This window comes from Dama dama, chromosome 12 (genome assembly GCF_033118175.1).
Source record: "Dama dama isolate Ldn47 chromosome 12, ASM3311817v1, whole genome shotgun sequence".
NCBI lineage: Eukaryota > Metazoa > Chordata > Mammalia > Artiodactyla > Cervidae > Dama > Dama dama.
Window position 1 is genome coordinate 44449032 of NC_083692.1, and position 25727 is coordinate 44474758.

At 40.4% G+C, this 25727-nt stretch overlaps 1 pseudogene; it reads left to right on the plus strand.

The window, feature by feature from the left end:
• The first annotated feature begins 355 nt into the window (after positions 1-355).
• LOC133066826 (protein FAM114A2-like) lies at positions 356-25377 on the plus strand (annotated as a pseudogene).
• The last annotated feature ends 350 nt before the right edge of the window (positions 25378-25727 follow it).

Genomic DNA, 25727 nt, shown 5'->3' on the forward strand with positions numbered 1-25727 from the left:
AATGGCAACCCACTCCAGTATTCTTGCCTGGAAAATCCCATGGACAGAGGAGCCTGGCGGGCTACAGTCCACAGGGTCACATAGAGTCCGACATGACTTAGCACACACACACGTTACCTCGGAATAATAAATGGCTTCTGAAAGGATTTGATTTCCACCTGTTAATTACATACAAGAAAAGGATGTGTTTCAGGGCACAATGCAAATGTTGGCAGTTGATCACAAGAGTGAGGCTGGGACTGAGGGCAGCATCATGGTGGCATGAGGTGTTCCTTTTTTCTCTCCCCTTCAACCTACAACTAATTAGACATCTGTAACAAAAGTGCCTCTGCACACACACCAAGACACCTGAGAGATGCACCCATTTGTGCATCCGAAAGTGGGCGGACTGGATCCTGGAGAAGGCCACACCAAGGGAGTTGCAGTGAAGGTGGCAGCCACAGTGGCATCAGTTTCTCTGGCAGAGCAGGTGGAAAGGGAAAAAAAAGGTGAGTGAATGTCCAACTGCTGATGGGGGTGCAGCTGGAGTCCTCAGCAACACCCTGAGTCCTGAAGAGAGACCTCTGTGACTGGGAGGATGGAGAGGAAAGAAGGCAGCCAAGGACAACTGAAGATATGGATTTCCTGCTGTTTGTCCAGAATTCCACTGAGAAGTGTCCCCCAAGCCTGGACCTCTCTCTGCTGGTATTCCCCTAGTAGAGAACTCCCCTACTGGGCCATGGGCACACTCAAAGTGCCAAGTGCTTATTATATACCCATCCCCCACCCAAACTCCTTCACCATCCATTTTTTAACACTAGGTTTCTTATGCATGTGTGCGTATGTGTGTTCAACCCAACTCTTTTCGACCCCAGGCATGGACTGTAGCCCATCAGGATACTATGTCTATGGAATTTTCCAGGCACATGCACATCTTCCCAATTTAGCACCAGTAGAATAAATCAGAATCTTGTGCTATAGTGCCACCTTCTGGAAAGTAAAAAAAAAAAAAAAAAAAAAAGGCATCTTATTGCCAGCCTGTTGAAATATTAGAATCACAGTAAACAAAGCCTTGAATCACTCTGGTGACACAGACTCTGCCTGCCAGAGATGTGGGTTCGGTCCCTGGGTCAGGAGGATGCCCTGGAGAAGGGCATGACAACCCACTCCAGTATTCTTGCCTGGAAAATCCCACGGACAGAGGAGACTGGTGGGCTACAGTCCATGGGGTTGCAGAACTGGACATGACTGAACGTGCACACACAAACAAAACCTTACCTAAATAAGAAAGGCATTCATTATTTAAAATGAAGATGTGCAGAGGCACATTTCATCAAATAGTATGAAAAAATCATGGTAATGTGGTGGTAGCACCAAAATAAAATGACCATTTTTCAGCAATTGAACTCAAAGACACAGAATACTATGATTTACCTTATAAAGAATTCAAAAGAGTTGTCACGGAGAAATTCAAGCTATATATAAGAAAACTTGTCAATTCAATGAACTAAGAAATGAAATCAGTAAACAGAAGGAATACTTTACCAAGAGTGCATGCATGCTCAGTCATGTCTGACTCTTTGCCACCCTATGGACTGTAGCCAGGCTCCTCTGTCCATGGGATTTTCCTCCTCAAGGAGATCTTCCTGACCCAGGGATCAAGCTCATCTCTCTTGCATCTTCTGCACTGGGAGGCAGATTCTTTACCACTGCGCCACCTGGGAAGCCCAAGAAGTGAGATGAAGACTGCATTAGAAACACTGAAAACAGAGCAGATCAGGTGGAAGAGAGAATTACCAAGTCAGAGTGTAAGAATTTGGAAATGATTTAGGGGAGGAAATCCGTCAAGATGGTGGAATAGAAAGATCCTGAGCTCACATTTTCTCACAGGCACACCCAAATAAAAGCAATCTGCAGAACAACCATTGATGAAAAAGACCAAAACCTACCAAAAACATCGATAACTAAAGACACAAAGGAGGAGCCACAACAGGTAGGAGGGGCAGAATCCTAATATAGTCAAGTCCCCTGCCCACTGGTTGGCAACCCACAAGTGGGAAAATAATTACAATTGCAGAGGTTCTCCCAAAAGAGTGAGAGGTCCAAGCTCCATGTAGGGCTCCCTAGCCTGGGGGTTCTACACCAGGGAGATGAGCTCCTAGAGCATGTGGCTTTGAAGGCCAGCAGTACTGACTGTCGGGGTTCCCAGAGGGCTGTAGGAAAGAGAGACTTCAGTCTTAGAGTGTGCACAAAACCTCACACACTCCAGGACCCAGGGAGAAGCAGTGACTTCACAGAAGCCTGGGTCAGACCTCGTGCTGATCCTGGAAAGTCTCCTTGAGAGGCAAGAAGCACCTGCAGCTTATGCTGGAGACACAGGTACCAACAGTAGCTATTCTGGGGAACCCCTTCTGTGGACACTGTGCAGGCAAATGCCTTCATGGGTGGAGCCCTCCCTCTAGTTCATCAGCCCCAGAGCCAGCCTCGAACTGGCCTGTGGGCACCGTTGCTGGGATGCTTCGGGTCAAGCAGGTAACTGGGTGTGGCTACAGCCCCACCCTCCAGCAGAGAGGCTGCCGTGAGACCCTTTGAGCCCACCAAAGCCTCTGGACATGGCCCTGTCCACGAGAGGGCTCATGACCCAGGCTCACATACCAGTGTGCACTAGACCTGAGGCACCCAGAGCCCTCCAGCCAGAGACCCCAGTTCCCAGTCTCATTTACCAGGGGGCAGACCCCAGCTACAAGAAGACTGTAGCCAGGTTCCACAGTCAGATGCCTCGCCACCCATTCCTGCCAACCAGAAACCTCCACACAAGGTAAGACTACAAAGCCACAGGCATCAAACACAGACACATAGGTCAATGAAATACAATAGAGTGCCCAGAAATAAACCCATACACCTATAGTCAATTAATCTTTGACCAAGGAGGAAAGAATATACACTGGGAAAAAGACAGTCTCTTCAGAGAGCTGTGTTGGGAAAGTTGGACGTAAGTTGATGGTTACAACACACCCTCTCACCTTACAGGAAAATAAACTCAAAGTGGCTTAAAGACTTAAACATAAGACATGACACCATAAAACTCCCAAAAGAGATCATAGGCAAAGCATTTTCTGATGTACACTGTACCAATGTTTTCTTAGGGAAGTCTCCCGAAGCCATAGAAATAAAAACAAGGGTAAACGGTACCTAATCAAATTTTCCTCTATTTCTTTACATTGCTCATTGAAGAAGGCCTTCCTGTCTCTCCGTGCTCTTCTCTGGATCTCTGCATTTAGTTGGGTGTACTCCCTTGCTTTTTGCTTCTCTTCTTTCCTCAGCTATTTGTAAAGCCTCCTCAGACAACCACTTTGCCTTCTTGGATTTCTTTTTCTTTGGGATAGTTTTGTTTGCTGACTCCTGTCAAATATTATGGACCTCTGTCTAGAGATCTTCAGGCAGTCTGTTTACCAGATCTAATCCCTTGAATCTATTTGTCACCTCTACTGTATATTCATAGGGGATTTAAGTTGTACCTGATTGGCCTAGTGGGTTTCCTAGCTTTTAGTTTAAGCCTGAATTTTGCTATGAGGAGCTGATCACCTGAGCCACAGTCAGCTTCAGGTCTTGTTTTTGCTGACAAAGGTCTGTATAGTTAAGGCTGTGGTCTTTCCAGTAGTCATGTACAGATGTGAGAGTTGGACAATAAAGAAGGCAGAGCACCAAAGAATTGATGCTTTCAAACTGTGGTCCTGGAGAAGACTCAAGAGTCCCTTGAAAAGCAAGTAGATCAAACCAGCCAATCTCAAAAGAAATCAACCTTGAATACTCTTTGGAAGGACTGATGCTGAAGCTCCAATACTTTGGCCACCTAATGTGAACAGCTGATTCACTGCTGAAGACCCTAATGATGGGTTGAAGGCAGAGGACAGCAGAGGATGAATTGGTTGGATGGCATCATCGATTCAATGGACATGAACTTGGGCAAACTTCAGGAGATGATGAGGGTCAGGGGAGCCTGCCATGCTGCAGTCCAGCGGGTTGCAGAGAGTCGAACGTGACTTGGCGACTGAACAAAAACAGTCAAACTCACAAGCTTTTGCACAGAAAAGGAAACCATAAAAAAAGAAACAAAAAGACAATCTAGAGAATGGGAGAAAATATTTGCTGATGATGTGACTGATGAGACAGATTATATAACTCAACAACAAACAACACAATAGAAAAATGGGCAGAAGACTTAAAGATACATTTCCCAAGGAAGAAATACAGATTGCCAATAAGCACGTGAAAAGATGCTCAACGTCACTAATTATTAGAGAAATGCAAACCTAACTACAGTAAGGTGCCACCTCACACTAAGCAGAATGGTTATCATTAAAAAGTCTACAAATAACAAATCCTGTAAAAGGTGTGGAGCAAAGGGAACCCTCCCGTTGGTGGGAATGTAAGTTTGTGCAGCCACTGTGGAAAACAGTATGGGGGTCCTACAGGAAACTAAAAATAGAATGAACATATGATCTAGCAATCCCACTCCTGGGCATATACCTAGACAAAATTCTAATGCAAAAAGATACTTTATGCACCCCTATTTTCACAGCAGCACTATTCACAATAACCAAGACATGGAAACTACCTAAATGTCCATCAAGAGATGAGTAGATAAGATGTGGTACATATAAACAATGGGGTACTACTTAGCTATAAAAAGGATGAAATATTGCCATTTGCAACAACATGAATAGACCTAGAGACGATCATATTAAGTGAAGTAAGACAAATATGATATCACTTATATGGAATCTAAAATATGACATGAATGAACTTATCTACAAAAGGAAAACAGACTCAGAAATACAGAACACACTTGTTGCCAAGGCAGAAGGGTTTGAAGGAGGAATGAATTTTGAGTTTGGGGTTAGCAGATATAAGTAATAATATATGGAATGGATAAACAACAAGGTCCTACTACTATATAGCACAGAGAACTATGTTCAGTATCCTGTTATAAAGCATAATGGAAAAGAATATAAAAAATATGTAACTGAGTCAGTTTGCTGTACAGCAGAAATTAACACACAGTAAATCAACTACACTTCAATAAAAATAAATTTAAAAGAAGATAAAATTGTCCCTTTTCTGTTGATAGCAATTTATACATGAGACGATGTATGTAAACTTCATGGTAACCACAAAGTAAAAACCAAGATCAGAGACACAAAACATTAAAAAAGGGGATAATGAGCAAATCACCATGAAAAGAAACAACTTACAAAAGTAGAAACAGAAGGAACAAAACCAGTGGGAAGACAAGTAGCCAGAAAGCAAAATATAAAATATAAAGGGATTGAGCTCCATAATCAAAAGGTACAGAGTGGCTGGATGGATTACAAAAAAAAAGACTGAACCAAATGCTGCCTAAGGAGACACATTTCAGCTCTAAAGACACATATAGGCTCAAAGTACAGGCCTTGAAAAAGATAATCAGCAATCAGAAGCAAAAAGAAAGTGGGTTTAGCAATATTTATAACAGTCAGAGAAGACTTGAAATAAAAAATGATAAGTGACAAATATAGTCATTATATAATGACAAAGGGGTCAATACACCTTTCACATGTTTTATAGTGAGATCTATACAAGTGAAAATGAAACAATACACTTTTAAACACCACCAATGGGTCAAAGAAGAAACTGCAATTAAAACAAAAGTTACTGAAACAAAAGAACATGTAAATATACCATTTCAGATCTTGTGAGATGCAGTGAAAGAAGTTCTGAAAATTTATAGCAATATGCACATATATAGTCTAGCTATCTTTTCAAAGAACTAGTTCTTAGTTTTGTTCATTCTTCCTATTTTCATCTAGTTTCCATTTCTTTCTCTTTGATCTTTATTTCCTTCCTTCTGCTAATTATGGGATTAGTTTTTTTTTCCTAGTTCTTTGTGGGGACCATTAGCAAGACAGCTTATAAACCAGGGTCAGCTAGTAATATGTCAGCATAATCAGTGAGAAAGGATGTTCCCATGATCATCTTAATAGGAATCCACAATGGCCACGAACAGTGCTATTTGCTTAGGAGATGGAATGAGAGGAGGAGAACAGGGAATCCTCCTGCACTGTTGGTGGGAAGGTAAATTGGTACAGCCACTGTGGAGAACAGTATAGAGGTTTCTCAAGAAACTAAAAATAGAACTACTATATGATCCAGAAATCCCCCTCCTGGGCATTTACCTGGAGAAAACATAATTCACAAAGATACATGCACCCCAATGTACACTGTAGCACTACTTACAATAGCAGGGTCACAGAAGCAACCTAAATGTCTATCAACAGAGCAATAGATAAAGATGTGGTATATACTTACAACGGAATATTACTCAGCCATAAAAATGAAGAAAATAGGGCCATTTGCAGAGATGTGGATATACCTAGAGACTGTTATACAGAGGGAAGTAAGTCAGACAGTGAAAAACAAGTATCATTTATTAATGCTTCTATATGAATCTAGAAAATGGTACAGATGAACCTATTTGCAAACAGAAATACAGACGAAGATGTAGAGAACAAACATATGGACACCAATGGGGGGGTGTGGTGGGATGAACTGGGAGATTGGGATTGACGTATACACACTGCTACGTATAAAATAGATGACTAATGAGAACCTACTGTAGAGCACAAGGAACTCTAAAAAAAAAAGTAGTTTCATGGATTTCTTCTACGACATTCCAGGCACTGTGCCAAGGGCTGGGAATACAAATGGAATAACAAGGACATAGTCCCTGCCCTCAAGGAGGTTATGGTTCAGATGGGGTGAGACACACCAAGAGGCAAAATCGGAGCTATAAATATGCACACAAGATAGAATGTTGTGCAGGAAATTGTCCTGTAAAGAGGCTTCTAGAAGAGGAGATACTTCCACTGAGTCTTGAACAAGTAAGATTCAACTGCATAAAGAATATAGATAATAGAAGAACAGATAGAAGCCCACAGGAAAAAAATCTAAGTTTGCAAGCCCTGATCACTTCCATAAGGAAGGAAAATGGTGGCGAGGGGACAGGAGAATGGTGAAAATGGGTCAGGGCATCAGTGGGGGTCAGGCTATGAAGTCAGAACTGAGCAAGATGCCAATGGCTTAGACCCTTATGGATTAATTTAGATAGTGTGAACTGTATCTGAAAGCTGGGAGGCTTGCTACCAATAGGCTGGCTTTGTAAGAGAGCTTTCTGGCTGGAAAGATGGACAACTTTTAGTAGGGTTGAGCTTCTTGGGTTCTAGTTTGAAGAGGATGGGAAGTTGACAGTTGTTATGGACTTAACTGGCCCCTACAAAATTTCTATGTTGAAATTCTACCCCTCAGTGTGACTGTATTTGGAGACAGGGTCTTTAAAGAGGTAATTAGTGGTATATAAGGTCATTATAATAAGGGAGATACCAAAGATGCCTGTGCAGAGAAAAGTCCATGTGAGGACATGAGAAGTTGGCCATCTGCAAGCTGAGGAGAGGAGCCTCAGGAGAAACCAATGCAGCCAACACCTTGATCTTGGACTTAAAGCCTCCAGAGCTGTGAGAAGGGAATTTCTGTTGTTGAAGACACCTAGTCTATGGTGTTTTGCTATGGTACCCCAAGAAGACTAATACAAGTGGTTACTCTAAGTCCTAGATGTAAATAGTAATCATGAACAAAGGCCATAATCCATGAAGGCTAAGCACAATAATCAGATGAGTGTTAGATAACTGACACATTGCAGAATACATAGAGGTGTGTGTGTGTGGATCAATCAAGGTGTGGAATAAGAGGACATGGAGTTCACCTTCCCCCATGAGCACATCAAAAATACATCTACATGTGGAACAACTCTCACTGAAAACTACCAAGAAAGTGGCAGGAGGACTCCTGTACAACCAAGGATGTAAGAAAAGATCAAGGAGGAAAGGAAGAATAGAAATTAGGTATGGACCTATGCCCCTGGGAGGGAATTCAGAGAAAAAGGGAGATTACATGGGTGGACACCCATCTTAGGGAGTGACTGGTCAGGGCCACAGATTGAGCATCACAGTCCTGGCGTCCCACGCCAGAAGGAAAAGAAGAGCCTACACGGCTCGTTGGAGGACTGCTGGGACTAAGAGAAGGGCTCTGGGAAGCCTGGAGTCCACTTGAAACAAGCACACGTGTGTGGACTGCCCCTGAGGCGGGGCAGAGAGAGGTCTGCTCCAGCAGCTGCTGGGTTTCCTGCAACCATGGTTCTGTGCGCCCTACCCTGAGCCAAGCGAATGGTCAGCACTGGATTTGGGGTGCCCATCACCAGGGAGGAGCCTTGACTGTGGGACAGAGGGGTGAGCTGGTCCTCTGGTGGAGCCTGGGTGGGGCGACGGTGGCCACTGTTGGAGCTTTCTCAAGCACATACCAGAAGCAGCCCAGATTCTGACGGTGCTGCTGCTCCACAGCTCACCCCGTGACACATGTTCAGAGTCCACGTGGGCCCCTCCTGCCCTGGAGCGTGGATCCACAACAGGGCACGGGCAGCAGGGGCTGGGGGCAGTGACTGGCTGTGACGGACAAGGGACACTTGTATCCAAGGCTGCATCTGAGCGGAGGGAAAGAACTGCAGGTGCCTGCCCAGACAGTGCATCAGAGAGAGCCTGGGCCTCTGTCTACACCTGACATGAGCCCAAAGCCTATAGGGGCCCCATACGCTTCAGCATGTCCTTGCTCTGGGCACAAGGGAAAACACACTTAAAGGGCAGGTCAGCCCAAACCTCAGCGCTTCTGCAGTTACTTGGGACCAGACCCTGCCCCTGACAGGAAGATGACAGCCGCTGAGAAGAGGAGAATTCCCCCTCACACTCAGCTCTAGCTCCGGCCCCTCCATCTCCAGCCCCACCCTTGCCAAGGCGATGGCTGCCAGCACACCCTGAGGCAAGAGGTGGATGTGTCCATTCTAACCCAGCTCTCCCATCAAAGGCAACGGGCACGCACTCTGTATAGGCACACTCCCACATAATCACACCCCTACAGAGGCAATCCTAACCATTTCACCTAAATTCACAGAGGCAGAGAAAAGTCAAGCAACATGGAAATACACAGGAACTGCTCTCAATTAAAAGAGTAAGAGAAGACCCCTGAAAAAGTAATGAAACAGAAATAAACAATTTACCAGATAAAGAATTCAAAGCATTGGTAATACAAATGTCAACTGAATTACAGGAAAGAATTTATGTACCTAGTGAAAGATTTAACAAGGAGCTAGAAAATATACAGAATCAGAAATGATGAATTCAATAGCTGAAATAAAAGATACACAAAAGGAATGAATAGCACATTAAGTGACTCAGAAGTATGCATAAATGATCTGGAAGGTAGAATAATGGAAATCACCCTATCAGAACAACAAAAAGAAAATTAAAAAAATGAAAACAATTTAAGAGACTTTTGGGATAACATAAAGCATATCATAATTTGTATAATGAGGGCCCCAGAAGGAAAAGAAGGCAAGAACAGTATTGAAAATATAGTTGAGGAAATTATGGCTAAAAACTTCCCAAATTTGAAGAAGGAAATAGATACCCAGGTGTAGGAAACAGATAGGATCCTAAACAACATGAACCCAAACAGACCCACAATAAAACATATCATAATTAAAATGGCAAAAGTTAAAGATAAAAAGAGAATTTTAAAGGCAGCAAGGGAAAAACAGAGAGTCATATACCAAGGAACCCCTCCCCAGAAAGCTATCAGCTGATTGTGTGAAAGAAGACTGCAGCCCAGAAGGGACTGGCATAATACATTCCAAGTGCAGAAAGGTAAAAATCTGCAACTGAGGATACTCTACAGCAAAATAATCATTCAGAATAGGAGAGAAAAAGAACTCAGGTAAGCAAAAATTAAAGAGTTTATTAATATTAAACCTATCATAAAAGAAATGTTAAAGGTTCTTCTCCATGTAGAAAAGAAGTAAGAATTCAGAGGAAAGGGAAAATCGCCAAAGGAAAGGCAAATATATAGTAAGAAGTGAAGATCAATCACTAAGTAAGGCACTCTGAAGACTGAAAGACATGAAACTGTAAAAATTACATGAAACTGTAAAATAACTAATCAGTCAAGGGATAAACATGATGTAAAATATGACATCAAAAATGAAAAATGTGATCAAGGAGAGTAAAGTAGATCTCTTAGATGTTTCTGAACTTTAATAAGTACTAGTTTAACACAAGTAGATATAGTTAGGCCAATATATATTATCCACATGGTAACCACAAATCAAATACGTACAACAGACACACAAAAACTAAAAAAGAAAGGAAAACAAGCATATTCTAAGGAAAAGCATCAAACCACAACGGAACAAAAGAGAAGAAAGAAAGAATAGCTATAACTCCCACCCCCTATCCCGGGAAACAAGTCATAAAATGGAAATAAGAACATACTTATCAACAATTTCTTTAAATGTCAATGGACTAAATGCTCGAGTCAAAACATAGATTGGCTTATTGGATGAAAAACCAAGACCCTTCTATATGTCTCCTACAAGAGACTCACCTCACAGCTAAATACACAAAAACTGAAAGTGAAGGGACAGAAAAAGATATTTCTTGCAAATGGAAACAATAAGAAAGCAGGGCTAGCAATACATCAGACAAACAGACATAAAAACAAAGGCCATAAAGAAAGAAAAAGAAAGGCATTATATAATGAAAAAGTGATCGGTACAAGAAGAGATTATTACACTCGTTAACATTTACACACCCTATACAGGAGCAGCTAAATATTATATTTATATAGCAAATACTAACAGACATAAAAGGAGAAACTGACAATAATACAATAATAGCAGAGGACTTTAACACCTCACTGACATTAATGGAAAATTCAGAAAATCACTAAGGCAACAGTGGTCTTAAATGATACAACAGACCAGCTGGACTTGTAGATATCTATAGGACATTCCATTCCAAAACAACAGAATACAGTCTGTTCAGATACACATGGAATGTTCTCCAGATAGATCACATCCTAGGCCAGAAAACAATTCTCAACAAATTTAAGAGGATAGTTATATCAAATATTTTTTTAACACAATGGTATGAAACTAGAAATCTATTACAGAAAGAAAAATGGGAAAAGAACAAACACATGTTACTAAAAAACCAATGGGTTAATGAAGAAATCAAAAAGGTAATCAGAAAGTGTCTTGAGACAAAAGAAAATGGAAACACAACACTCCCAAATCTGTGGGATACAGCAAAAGCAATTCTAAGAGGGAAGTTTATAATGATTACAGGCCTTACTCAATAAACAAAGAACTCATTGCTTACATGCTCAAAAACTAAAAACACAAGTACCATATAATTTAGCAGTTTGATTTCTGGAAATATATCCAAAAGAAAACATTAACTCAAAAATATATGTGCACCCTCATGTTTATAGCATCATTATTTATAATTACCCAAGACATGGAAACAACTTAAGTGTTTATCAATTGATGAATGGGAAAGGAAGCTGTGGTTATGTATGCTAATTTGATATTAGTATATAGAAAAGCAACAGAGTTCTGTATATTGTATCCTGCAATTTTTGCTGAATTCATTTATTAATTTTAATGATTATTAGGTAGAGACTTAAAAGTTTTCTACATACACATACACAGGAATATTATTCAGCCATAAAAAAAACCACAGAAATCCTGCCATTTGCAACAACATGCATGGACCTCTAAGACAGGGCATTAGGCATGTGTGCTCAGTCCTGTCCGACTCTTTGCAACCACATGGACTATAGCCAGCCAGGCTCCTCTGCCCATGGAATTTTCCAAACAAGAATACTAGAATGGGTTGCTATTTCCTTCTCCAGGGAATCTTCCCGACCGAGGGATTGAACCTACATCTCCTAAATTGGCAGGTGGATTCTTTACTGGCTGAGCCACTGGGGAAGCTCTCTAAGACATTATGTGAACTAAAATAAATCTAAGAAAGACATACTGTATGATCTCACATATTACATGGAATCTAAAAATAAAACAAAGCAAATCATAAAAAAAGATCAGATTTGCAGTTACCAAAAGTAGGGGTTGGGGAAAGGAGAACAGGATCAAAGTAGTCAAAATATACAAACTTCTAGTTATAAGATAAATACCTACTAGGGATATAATGTACAAATGATGACTATAGTTAACAATGCTGTATGATATACAGGAATGTTATTAAGAAAGCTATTAGATCCTTAGTTCTCCTTAGAGGAAAAAAAATTTTTTATTGTAGTAATCATTTCACGATATAAGTAAGTTAAGCCATTATGCTATATACCTTCAACCTTTATAGTGATATATGTTAATTACAACTCAAACTGAAAAAAAAATTACTGTGATCTTCTCCCTCACCCCCAAAATCCAGAGGAAGGAAAATGAAGACCTCCATGCCAGGCAAGAGCCATGTGGGTCAATCAGAAAGCAATTCGGCCCTAAATTACTGCTGTAGGTTCTGTCATGTGATGTTATGGAGTCCTGACCTCAAGGGCCACCTCCTCTTGGTTTCTATTACACCCCTATTTTCCTCCTTTTCTCTGCCCTCTTCTCTTCCCTTTCCTAAAGGCTCTCCCCACTCCTCTTTGGACTCAAACATCACCTCCACAGGGTGACCCTCCTGGAATCCTCATACTATTTAGCCTTGACTGTCCGACTCTCACAGCACTACATTTCTGCAGGTATAAGAGCTTGTAGAAGAAAAAGTTTGAGAAAGACCACTGAATTAAATATATTTTGGTCAAGGTCCTAGCTTTTATACTGTATGGTGTGTTCAAGGTTCTTATTTCATTAAAAATAAGCAGTCTGTGTAGGCATGCATGATGCATATGTGATGAACTCATGATTACAACTGATGATTTTGTGCACCTGAGAGCCACTGAAAAGATAACAAAGAGTCACTAAGTATTAAGTATTCTGAACACCTTATGTGTTTGCCTTTCTGCTGATAATGAGTTGAGAGAAGTGAAGTCCAAAAGGATTATAAGTTTACAGGAAAAGGACAACTGGCAAAAATGGATGAGGCTGAAACAACAGAACTTACCTAGAAGTGACCACCTGGAAGAGAGAAATGCAGGCAAATGTACTATCTTTCCAAGTAGGCAAGGGACAGCATATCAGACAAAAATTTGAGGGACCCAGTGCTTACAGACTGATATGTAAGAATATCACTAGAAAATGCACTCCAACTCAGCACCCCAAGAGTGTCTTAAACTGCCACATTACTTGGTGCTACATCATGTTAATCATCTTCTCACGAGCCCAGAATACTTAGCTTTTGAAACAAGTATACATATACTAAGAACAATAACAAAATCACCACATGGGAAAAATATTTCTTCCTTTTGCGGTTAGACATTCCACAGTGGATTAACAAAGATGTGTGTAATCCTTAATTTACTCAAAGAACCGAGAGATCCAAGGTTAAATTATGGTCTGAGGAATGACTCCAAAACTCCTCCCTCCCAAAACACTAAAATGAAAAAGAAAAAGTGCCAGAAGAAAACAAGGCCATCAACAGACCAGAAATCACAGGAATTCCTGGTAGAGAGAAAATAACTATCTCCATAATTCACTAATTTATACAATTATCCAAGAAAAAGGAAGTGAGGTATAAATTTTGGGAAAGAAACATTAGTTCCATCTAATCAGAGTTAAGAATGGCCAGATTTAGAACACACTGTTGTTCAGTTGCTAAGTCGTGGCTGACTTTTTGTGACCTCATGGACTGCAGCACACCAGGCTCCTCTGTTCTTCACTATTTCCTGGAGACAGAATTGCTCAAACTCTTGTCAACTGAGTTGGTGATTCTCCCTAACCATCTCAACCTCTGTTGTGCATTAGAACCCATATTACATTTCTTTTTAATACAGCCATTACTAAAGGACAAATATTAACAGGGAAAAACTGATTCTGTGACTTGATGAATTGAGTTTCACTTGTAACAAAAGTTGGTTTGGAGATTAGCTCAAGAAAGTGGAGTAAAAGGATGTGAGCATACTCCCTTCTTACGGAAACAGCAAAATTACAACTAACTGCTGAACAACCATTGACAAAAAAAACTGCTGGAAGCTACCAAAAATTATACCCTACATCCAAAGACAATGGAACCATAATGAGATGGTAGAAGGGGTGCAACTGAGGGAAAATCAAATTCTGTAGCCACTGGGTGGGTGACTACAAACTGGAAAACAGTTATACCAAAGAAGTTATCTCACAGGACTGAAAGTTCTGAGTCCCATGTCAGGCTTCCCAGTCTGGGGGTCCAGCAATGGGAGGAGGAGTCCCCAGAGGATCTGGCTTTGAAGGCCAGGGTTTAGAATCCACCTGCTAATGCAGGAGATGCAAGAGTTGGAGGTTTGATCCCTGGGTAATGAAGATCCTCTGGAAGAGGCAATGGCACCCCACTCCAGTATTCTTGCTAGGAGAACCCAACGGACAGAGGAGCCTGGTGAGCTATAGTCCATGGGGTCTCAAAGAGCCAGACATGACTCAGCAACTGAGCACACACACAGGGTTCGATCACAGAAGTTCCATGGGACTGAAGCAAACAGAAAATCCACTCTTGCGGGTGCACACAGTCTTCCATGTACCAGGACCCAGGAGATAAAAACCAGCGACCCCATAAGAGAGAGAGACATACCTTTTGGTATTAAAGGGTCTCCTGCAGAGGAACTAACACCCAAAAAAGATGTCCTTTTCATTTTAGGGGACTGAAATGCAAAAGTAGAAAGTCAAGAAATACCTGGAGTAACGGGCAAATTTGGCTTTGGAATACAGAATGAAGCAGGACAAAGCCTAATAGAAATTGCCAAGAGAACTCACTGGTGATAGCAAACACCCTCTTCCAACAACACAAGTGAAGACGCTACACATGGACATCACCAGATGGTCAATACCGAAATCAGATTGATTATATTCTTTGCAGCCAAAGATGGAGAAGCTCTATACAGTCAGCAAAAACAAGACCAGGAGCTTACTGTGGCTCAGATCATGAACTCCTTATTGCCAAATTCAGACTTAAATTGAAGAAAGTAGGGAAAACCACTAGACCATTCAGGTATGACCTAAATCAAATCCTTTACGATTATACAGTGAAAGTGAGAAATAGATTCAAGGAATTAGATCTGATAGAGTGTCTAAAGAACTATGGATGGAGGTTCATGACACTGTACAGGGGGTAGTGATCAAGAACATTCCAAAGGAAAAAAAATGCAAAAAGGCAAAATGGTTATCTGAGGAGGCCTTACAAACAGCTGTGAAAAGAAGAGATGCGAAAGGCAAAGGAGAAAAGGAAAGATATACCCATTTGAATGCAGAGTTCCAAAGAATAGCAAGGAGAGATAAGAAAGCCTTCCTCAGCGATCAGTGCAAAGAAATAGAGGAAAACAATAGAATGGGAAAGACTAGAGATCTCTTCAAGAAAATTAGAGATACCAAGGGAACATTTCATGCGAAGATGGGCTCAATAAAGGACAGAAATGGTATGGACCTAATAGAAGCAGAAAATATTAAGAAAAGGTGGCAAGAATACACAGAAGAACTATACAAAAAAGATCTTCATGACCCAGATAACCATGATGGTGTGATCACTCACCTAGAGCCAGACATCCTGGATGCAAAGTCAAGTGGGCCTTAGGAAGCATCACTATGAACAAAGCTAGTGGAGGTGATGGAATTCCAGTGGAATTATTTCAAATCCTAGAGATGATGCTGTGAAAGTGCTGCACTCAATATGCTAGCAAATTTGGAAAACTCAGCAGTGGCCAGAGGACTGGAAAAGGTCAGTTTTCATTCCAATGCCAAAGAATGCTCAAACTATCGCGCAACTGCACTCATCTCACACGCTAGCAAGGTAATGCTCAAAATTCTCCAACCAGTATGTGAACCAAGAACTTCCAGGCGTTTAAGCTGGATTTAGAAAAGGCAGAGGAACCAGAGATCAAATTGTCAATATCTAATAGATCATAGAAAAAAGGAGAGAATTCTAGAAAAACATATATTTTTGCTTGTCAATGCCAAAGCTTTGACTGTGTGGATCACAAAAAACTGTGGAAAATTCTGAAAGAGATGGGAATACCAGACCACCTGACCTGCCTCCTGAGAAATCTGTATGCAGGTCAAGAAGCAACAGTTGGAACTGAACATGGAACAACAGACTGGTTCCAAATAGGAAAAGGAGTACATCAAGGCTGTATGCTGTCACCCTGCTTATTTAACTTACATGCAGAGTACATCATGAGAAATGCCAGGCTGGAGGAAGCACAAGCTGGAATCAAGATTGCCCGGAGAAATATCAGTAACCTCAGATGTGCAGATGACACCACCCTTATGGGAAAAAGTGAAGAGAAACTGAAGAGTCTCTTGATGAAAGTGAAAGAGGAGAGTGAAAAAGCTGGCTTAAAACTCAACATTCAAGAAACTAAGATCATGGCATCTGGTCCTATCACTTCATGGCAAATAGATGGGAAAACAATGGAAAAAGTGACAGACTTCATTTTCTTGGGCTCCAAAATCACTGCATATGGTGACTGCAGCCATGAAATTAAAAGACACTTGCTCCTTGGAAGAAAAGCTATGACAAAAGTAGACAGCATATTAAAAAGCAGAGATATTACTTTGCTGACAAAGGCCTGTCTAGTCAAAGTTATGGTTTTTCCAGTAGTCATGTATGGTTATGAGATTTGGACTATAAAGAAAGCTGAGTGCCAAAGATTGATACTTTTGAACTGTGGTGTTGGAGAAGACTCTTGAGAGTCCCTTGGACTGCAAGGAGATCCAACCAGTCCATCCTAAAGGAGATCAGTCCTGAATATTCACTGGAAGAAAATCAATCCTGAACATTCACTGATGCTGAAGCTAAAGCTCCAAAACTTTGGCCACCTAATGCAAAGAACTGACTCCTTAGAAAAGTCCCTGATGCTGGGAAAGATTGAAGGCAGGAGGAGAAGGGTCGACAGAGGATGAGATGGTTAGATGGTATCACCAACTCAACGGACATGAGTTTGAGCAAGCTCCAGGAGATGGTGACGGACAGGGAAGCCTGGCATGGTATAGTGCATGGGATCACAAAGAGACGGACACAACTGAGTGACTGAACTGAACTGAAAAAGCAAGGCACTTGAGGTGCCTTGAGGTGGATGAACCTAGAGCCTATTACACAGAGTTAAGTAAGACAGAAAGAAAAAGAAATACTGTATATTAATGAATGCATATATATGGAATCTAGAAAGATAGTACTAATGGACCTATTTGCAGGAAAGCAATGGAGACACAGATTTAGAAAACAGACTTGTGGGCATAGTAGGGGAAGGAGAGGGTGGGGCAAATTGAGACAGTAGTATTGAAACACATATATTACCCAAATGTAAAATTAAATAATCAGTAGAAATTTGCTGTATGATGCAGGGAGCTCAAATCAGCAGCTCTATGGCAACCTATAGGGGTGAGATGGAGTAGTCTGAAGGAAGGAGGTTCAAGAGGGAAGGTTATGTTGATACATGACAGACCAACACAGTACTATAAAGCAATATCCTCCAATTAAAAATAAGCAAACATAAAAATATAAAAATACTTTTTTTTAAAATATAAAAATATTTTTAAAAGTAAACAACTAAAAAAAACAAAACAGGAGCAGACTGGGGGGAAAGCATGACTTAAATATATGCTGCCTACAAAAAAAATACTTTAATATGCTATCCACAGATTAAAAGTAAATGGATGGAAAAGATACACCATGTAAACATGGCAGAGAAGAAGCAATTCTGACTTCATGCTGGAACTATTTCTTTGACTTCTTTTCCTGTTGTTATCATAATCATATATAAGGCCACAGTGCAGAAAACCCAGCCGCTCTGCCTGACTGTTGGTCTAAGGTTCCTTTGCTCAGCTCACAGGGAGATAATTTGAGAATCCCCACCTGTGATGAACTGTGGTAAGGAAGAGAATGTTTGTGCTGTATGTACAGAGTTGCTCAGTCGTGTCAGACCCTTTGTGACCCAACAGACTTAGCCTGCTAGGCTCCTCTGTCCCTGAAATTTTCAAGGCAAGAATAATGGTGTGGTTGCCATTTCCTACTTGAGGGGATCTACCCGATCCAGGAATCCAACTTGTGTTTCTGGCACTGCAGTGGATTCTTAACGCTGAGCCACCAAGGGAGAAATACAAATCAAAACTACAATGAGGTATCACCTCATACCAGTCAGAATGGCCATCATAAAAAAGTCTACAAACAACAACATCAGGGGAGGGTGTGGAGAAAAGAGAACTTTCCTACTCTGTTGGTGGCAATGTATATTGATAGAGACACTATGGAGAAGAGTCCAGAGAGTCTGTAAAAAACTAGGAATAAAACTACCATATGACCTGGCAATGTCACTACTGGGCATAGATGCAGAGAAAACCATAACTGCAAAAGATACATGTTCCCTAATGTTCATAGCAGCACTACTTCCAACAGCCAGGACAGGGAAGCAACCTAGATTCCATCCACAGATGTGCAGATAAAGAAGTTGTGACATATATTTATACACAGTGGAATGTTGCTCAGTCATAAAAAGGAATGAAATTGAGTCAGTTGTCATCAGGTGGATGAACCTAGAGCCTGTCATATAAAATGAAGTAAATCAGAAAGAGATAAACAAATACTGTATATTAATGCATATACATATATATATATATATATATATATATATATATATATATATATGGAATCCAGAAAAATGGTACTGATGAACATATTTGCAGGGGAGGAATAGAGACTGAGATGTAGAAATGGACTGGTGGACAAAGGAAGGACTTGTGGAGGATGGACAGGGTAAGACGAATTAAGAGTATCACTGACATACATACACTATCACGTGTAAAACAGAAAGCTAGCATGAAGCAGCTCTGTAGCACAGCACAATTTGCTCAGTGGTCTGTGATGATCTTATGGGTCAGATGGTGTGGGTTGGAGGGAGGCTCAAGAGGAAGGGGATATATGTATACTTATAGCTGAGTCATGTTGTTGTAGAGCAGAAACCAGTACAACACCGTAAAGCACTATTATCCAATTTCAGGATAAGAAAACATCTACAACCAATAAATGCTGCACAGAGTGTGAAGGAAAAGGAATATTATTACACTGCTGGTGGGAATGTAAACTGATATAGCCACTATGGAGAACGGTATAGAGGTTCCTTAAAAAACTAAGAATAGATGTTGCTGGTTGAAGATGGCAGAGAGGAAGAAGTGTGCTCATCTCCTCCTATGAGAACACCAAAATTGCAGCTAGCTGTTGAACCACCATGGACAGGAAGACAGTGGAACCCACCAAAAAAAAAAAAGATATCCCATGTCCAAAGACAAAGAAGAAGCCATAACAAGATAGTAGGAGGGGTGCAATCATGACAAAAAAAAAAATCCTATACCTGCTGGATGGGTGACCCACAACCTAGAGAACAATAATACCAAAAAAGTTCTCTCACTGTTGTGAAGGTTCTGAGACCCACATCAGTCTCCCGGCCTGGGAATCCAACAAAGGGACTGGGAGTACCCAATAAATCTGATTTTATGGGCTGGTAGGATTTGACTACAAGAGTTACTCAGGACTGGGGGAAACAGACTCCACTCTTGGAGGGCACAAACAAAATCTTGAGTGCACCAAGACCCAGTGGAAAGGAGCAATGACTCCACAAGAGACTGAATAAGACCTTCCTGTTGGTGCTGGGGAGTCTGATGTGGAGGCATGTGTCAGCAGCAGCTTGCTGCAGGGACATAGGCACTGGCAGGACCCTTGGTGTAAGTCCTCTTGAAGGTCACCACTAACCCTACCACAGAGCCCAGCCCAGGGCTGGGTCGCCTCAGGCTAGACAACTAACAGAGAGGGAACACAACCACATCCATTAATAGACAATTTGATTAAAGTTTACTGAGCACGGCCCTGCCCACCAGAGCAAGACCCACTTTTTCCCACTGCCAGTCCCTCTCATCAGGAAGCTTACACAAGGCTTTTAGCCTACTCCATCAGAGGGCAGAAAGCAGCAGCAGGGAGATCCACAATTCCACAGCTGACTAGAACAAAAATCACATTACAGAAAGTTAATCAGAAGGAAAACGCAGAAAGTTATGTTTCAGATGAAGGGACAAGATAAAATACTGGAGTGAGCAACCTATCCCTTCTCCAGGGGATCTTCCTGACCCAGGAATTGAACCAGGGCCTCCTGCATTGCAGGCAGATTCTTTACCAACTGAGCTACCAGGGAAGCTAGGAGGAAATGGCATATTTAAAGGGATAAAAGAAAAAAAAATAATAAAGGGATCAAAGAGAAGAACCTACAACCAAGAATAGTCTACCCAGCAAGACTCTCATTCAGATTTGATGGAGAAATGAAAAGCTTTTCAGACAAACAAAAGTTAAGAGAGTTCAGCACCCCCAAACCAGCTTTACAATAATTGCTAAAGGAACATCTCTAAGCAAGAGACACAAGAGAAGGAAAAGACTTACACAGAAGAAATCTAAAACAAGAAAATAGTAAAGGATCATACATACTGATAATTACCTTAAATGGACATGGATTAAATGCATTAACCAAAAAATAGAGACTGGCTGGGTAAATGAAAACACATGCATGTGTACCTTTCCACTTACCACATCATTCTATCTAACTCCGTATGTAATTATTTTATCTATACTGTTAGGTTAATCATGTTTCCATTATTGTTTTCATACCTTATTCAAGACTCCACATTTTATTCCATTGAGCAGCTTCAGCTACATGCAGCACATCCTGGTAAATTCTCTTTCCACTTTTATTCTATTACAAATATTTTCTAATTTTCCTTGTTATGGCTTCTTAGATATACCCTCATCTAAAACTGGACATTTAATTTCCAAACACATGGGATTTTTTAAAGATCTTTGTTCACTCCAGTATTCTTGCCTGGAAAAGTCCATGGACAGAGGAGTCTGGCGGGCTGAAGTCCATGGGCTTACATGACTGAGCATGTGTGCACGAGGGTGGAGAGAAATGGGTTGGTAGCAATAAAGTGGTAGAACTAAAAAAAATAAAATAAAATAAAAATAAAGATCTTTGTTATTATGCCTCATTTTGATACTAATTTCCCACTTAAATCCTTTACTTTCTGCAATCACCCTCCATGTTTTTTCAGTCTTCGAACTTTATCAAGAGTTTCAACAGCTAAGTCAAAGATCTCTCTTGGTAAATGTCACATGGAACTTGAAAATATGTAGGTTATTTTCAAATACCTTTTGATATTGGTCTCTAACATTATTCCACAGTAGTAAGAGAACAGATCTGTATGATTTCAATACCTTTAGACCATGACATTTCTGTACCTGGTCTTATGTCTCTGGATATGTTCCAGTGTCTCCTAGTTTACAGTCTATGGGCACTTGAAGAGAATTTGTATCCTACTGTTGTGTGAAAATTGTATAATTGGTTCATAATGCTTTTCAGGTCTACTATATTATTCTACTTTTCTGAACATTCATTCAATCTCTGAGTTTGATATTAAAACTCCAACTAAAAATCTTAATTTATCTACTTAAACAATTGTCACAGTGAACCATATGTAACTTTGTTCTGTATTTTCCAAGTCTCTTATAAATGTGTTATAATTTCATAACTTAAAAAAATAAAACAAAAGATTTTAAAAACTATGATGGTCACAATACATGTCCGGTGAGAATCATCTAGAAGATCTATGTTATCCTCACTCCTGGAACGCTAACCTGTAGAGCAGAACTTTCTGGAATGCTGCCTGTGACTGGATGCTCTGGCATTCAAAGGTTCATCTGGGAGTGACACAGGTTACTTCCGTTCATATTTTATCGGTCAACTAAGCCACTTGGCCATTCCTGAATTAAGTCGGGGAGCGGTGAGGCACAAGCAGGAAGAATAATCTTATGTGACCAGGAGATAACCAAACATTTGTGAAAAGCCCAAATAACTTCCACGGTTCACTCCACCCCTGAGGAACACCTCTTTATACTCTCTCTTCGTAATACTGAAGTATGTTGGTTCCCTTTCCATCTCCATAAATTGTCCTCTGTTAGTTCCTTTTATTTCTCCTTCCCCTATAAGAGATCATTACCTAAGAGTATGCTCTTGGCTGGATTTTGAGTGTGTGTGTGTGTGTGTGTGTGTGTGTGTGTGTGTGTATTTTAATTCTCTCTCTTACTTTACCTGTAAAACTTTAATTATCAAAGCTGTGGAGATAATCTCTTGAATTCCAAACCTATATTTTTCTTTTGGAAAATCTCCTTGAATAATTCATGACTTTTCTGTTTCCTTAATATTCCACGAATCAAAACATTCAGTAATTTTATTCTTTTGCTTTCTTCCAACCTATCAATTTCCTTTTGTTTTCCTTTTTTATATTGCTTTGCAAACTAGCCTTTCATCTATAACCTATTCAAATAAGAAGTGAGTTCTGAGCTGAGACTTTCTATATATAATATTTTCTATATATAATTTGTTGACACACTTCAAGCTGTCTGATCTAAACATTCTTTTGAATGCATATTTCTCACTTTTGAATCTACTTTGTATTTTTACTATTAGTGTACTTGACACTTCACTCAACTTTCCTACGACCTCCCACAATGATTATTCTTCTAGGGAATATACATTTTTCCTTGCTTTTCATTCTCTGTAGTATCTAGCAAAGATTTTGCCATTGAGGTGATATTAATTTTTAAATATAACAGGTAGATCTCAACACTCATTGTAGATTAATCCTCAAGTGCTAATTAACTAGGTTAAAGTATATGTATTGAAAACATATTTACCACACCTTTTTGTCTTACCTTGAACTTATTGCCTAAGTTCTTAGATCTTTTCAAATGAATTACTACTGAGTTGTCTGACTCAGCTCATACCTTCCTATAGTTAATATTTGCTTTATGAATGTGTAACTTTCACTTAACTCTGTTAAATTCCCTGTGTTGATTTTAGCTCTTTTTCCAAGATTTAAAATGTTAATTAGAATAATGCTCACAGAGGTGAGGTAAACACCCTAAACATTAACACTGAAGACATACCTATTAATTTGCTAAAAGAATCAAACATTTTCATTTGGTAAATTCAAATCTATGGAATATTTATCATTCTTTTATTATCTTTTGCTTTCAGTTAAAAATAAATGTGTTGTTTGTATGCAAAAAAAAAAAAAAAAAATAGAACTACCATATGACCCTGCAATCCCACTTCTGGGAAAATACACAATGAAAACCATAATTCAAAAGATACATCCACACCATTGTTCATTGCAGCACTATTACAATATCCAGGAGAGGGGAGCAAGGTAAATTTCCATCAACAGAGGAATAGATAAAGAAGATGTGATACAAATACACAATGGAATATTACTTAGAAAAAGGAAAGAAACTGTGTCATTTGCAGAGACATGGATGGACCTACAGACAGTCATACAGAGTTCAGTATGTCAGAAAGAGAAAAGCAAATATCGTATACTAACTCATGGACGTGGAATCTAGGAAAATGGTGTAGATGATCCTATTTGCACACAGACAACAAACGTATGGACACCAAGATGGAGGAGGTGGGGTGGAATGAACTGGGAAATTCAGACTGACATATGTGTACTATTGGTACTATACATAAAATACATAAATAATGAGAACCTGGTGAAATGCTCGGGGAACTCTACTCAATGGTCTATGGTGACCTAAATGGGAAGGAAATCCAACAACAGGGGACATATATAAAAATGTTGCTGATTCACTTTCTGTACAACAGAAACTAAAACACTATAAAGCAACTATGCTGCATTAAAAATTAATAAAAAATAAGTAGGAACAGCTCCTTGGAGGAGGCTGTGGCTGCGGTGAGGGAGGAGGTGGCCCGGGCAATGATCCAGTCAAGTCGGATAAAGATGATCTTGAGACTTCAGTGATAACTGAAGCAACTCCCATCCATGAAGATGAGAACTGTAAGCCAGACAAGAATTTTGAGTCAGTTGACCAAAGTGCCAAGTCAGAGTAAATCAGAATCTATAGCTTCTACTCAGAAAAGACCAGAGTCCAAACCTTCCAGTGACCTTGACACAGAAGTTCTCCCTATTCAGGCATCACAGGCTGTAGGCCAAGAGACTATTTCCAAAGATGTACCCAAGTCGAGATGGGGCTACTGGGGCAGTTGGGGCAAGTCCTTGCTCTCCTCAGCCTCAGGTAGGACAAGGTATCTCAAATGTCATTGAGAAGGCAGAGACCTCCCTTGGAATCCCTAGTCCCAGTGAAATTTCAACTGAAGTCCAGTATGCAACAGGAGAGACAAATGCCAAAGAGAATGGAGACTCCTCTCCAATGAGTGGGCCATTTGAGGTATTCTTGACTATCTCTACTGCTGTTCAGAGCACAGGAAAGAGTGTTATCAGTGGGAGTTTGGATGCCTTAGAATTCATTGGAAAAAAGACAATGGATGTAACAGCAGAAGGGGATCCTGGATTTAAAAGAACCAAGGGTCTGATGAACCAGACTTCTGATCTACACTCCCAGGTTTTACAAGAGGCAAAGGAGAAAGAAGAGCTATGAACTGCCAAGAAGTTACCATGGAAACAGACAAGAAAATTCATTATGGGCTACCCTTTGATGAATTTCAAGGCCTTTCACATATAGAAGCTCTGGAGATGCTCTCTCAAGAAAGTGAAATAAAGGTGAAATCTATTTTTAATTCTCTAAGTGGAGAAGAATTAAAGACTCTAAAACTTGAATTGCAGCAACTTAAAGAAGCATTTTCCCTAGCAGAGTTCTATGAAGAAGAGAAGAAAGGGAATGAAGACTTTACTGAAGAGATGACAGAGCTATTTTTTCAGCTGCATGTCTCCTCCAAACCAGAGAAACTTGCCAGGGCAAGATATACAGCCTATGAATGGATCAGGACATCTCTGGAAGAGATGGAAACCATTGGAAGAGAGGAAGAAGGAGAAAAACAGTTGGAAGCAGAAAAACCTGAGCAAATCAATAACAATTCAATAGAGGATATCCATGCTCTTGCAATCCGGAGCCTAGCAGAACTGCCTGCCTGCTCACTTGAACTGCTTCACAAAATAGTTGCTCTGGTTCTGCATGGCTGGAAGCAGAAAGTAACAACCATAGAAAGGAGCAGAGCCCTTTGCCAGATGACAGTTTTGTTGTGTCAAGAATTGGCCTCTCTGTCTAAAGAGTTCACCACCTGCCTAACAGCTGCTGGGGTTAAGGAAAAGGCTGATGTCCTTAATCCACTAATCACTAGAGGCATCAAACAGTGCTTCCTACATTCTGGATGTCTTTCAGTGACTTTTACCTGAATTGGAGATCTCTCTTATTGAGAACAAGACTGAGTTATCAGAGGCATGAACTTCATGTCCAGAAGCCTTTGTCCAAACATTGAGGAACACAGAAGATTCTACTTGAGACTTGTGATGGCCAAGAAATGCCACTCTCTTCTGGTAGCCCTTCAGAAGTGAGGGAGAGAAAGGTTATTTAAGTATATAAAAATCCCGGCAGGAGAGCAGGTTTGAAGGAAGTTTGTTGTCTTCACTGCTTGGCTGAAGTATTCAGGTCCTCACACGGCTCTTCCCAGTTGTTATAATTAATAAATTAATTGAAAAGAAACTTTTATAGACAGTTAAAAAAAATCAGCTCTAGGTGAAAGTTAATGGGACACTCAGGCAAAGATATTGGTCTTTCTTTGACAATACGCAAAACATTAAAATTTCTGTCATGGATGTAATTTTACAG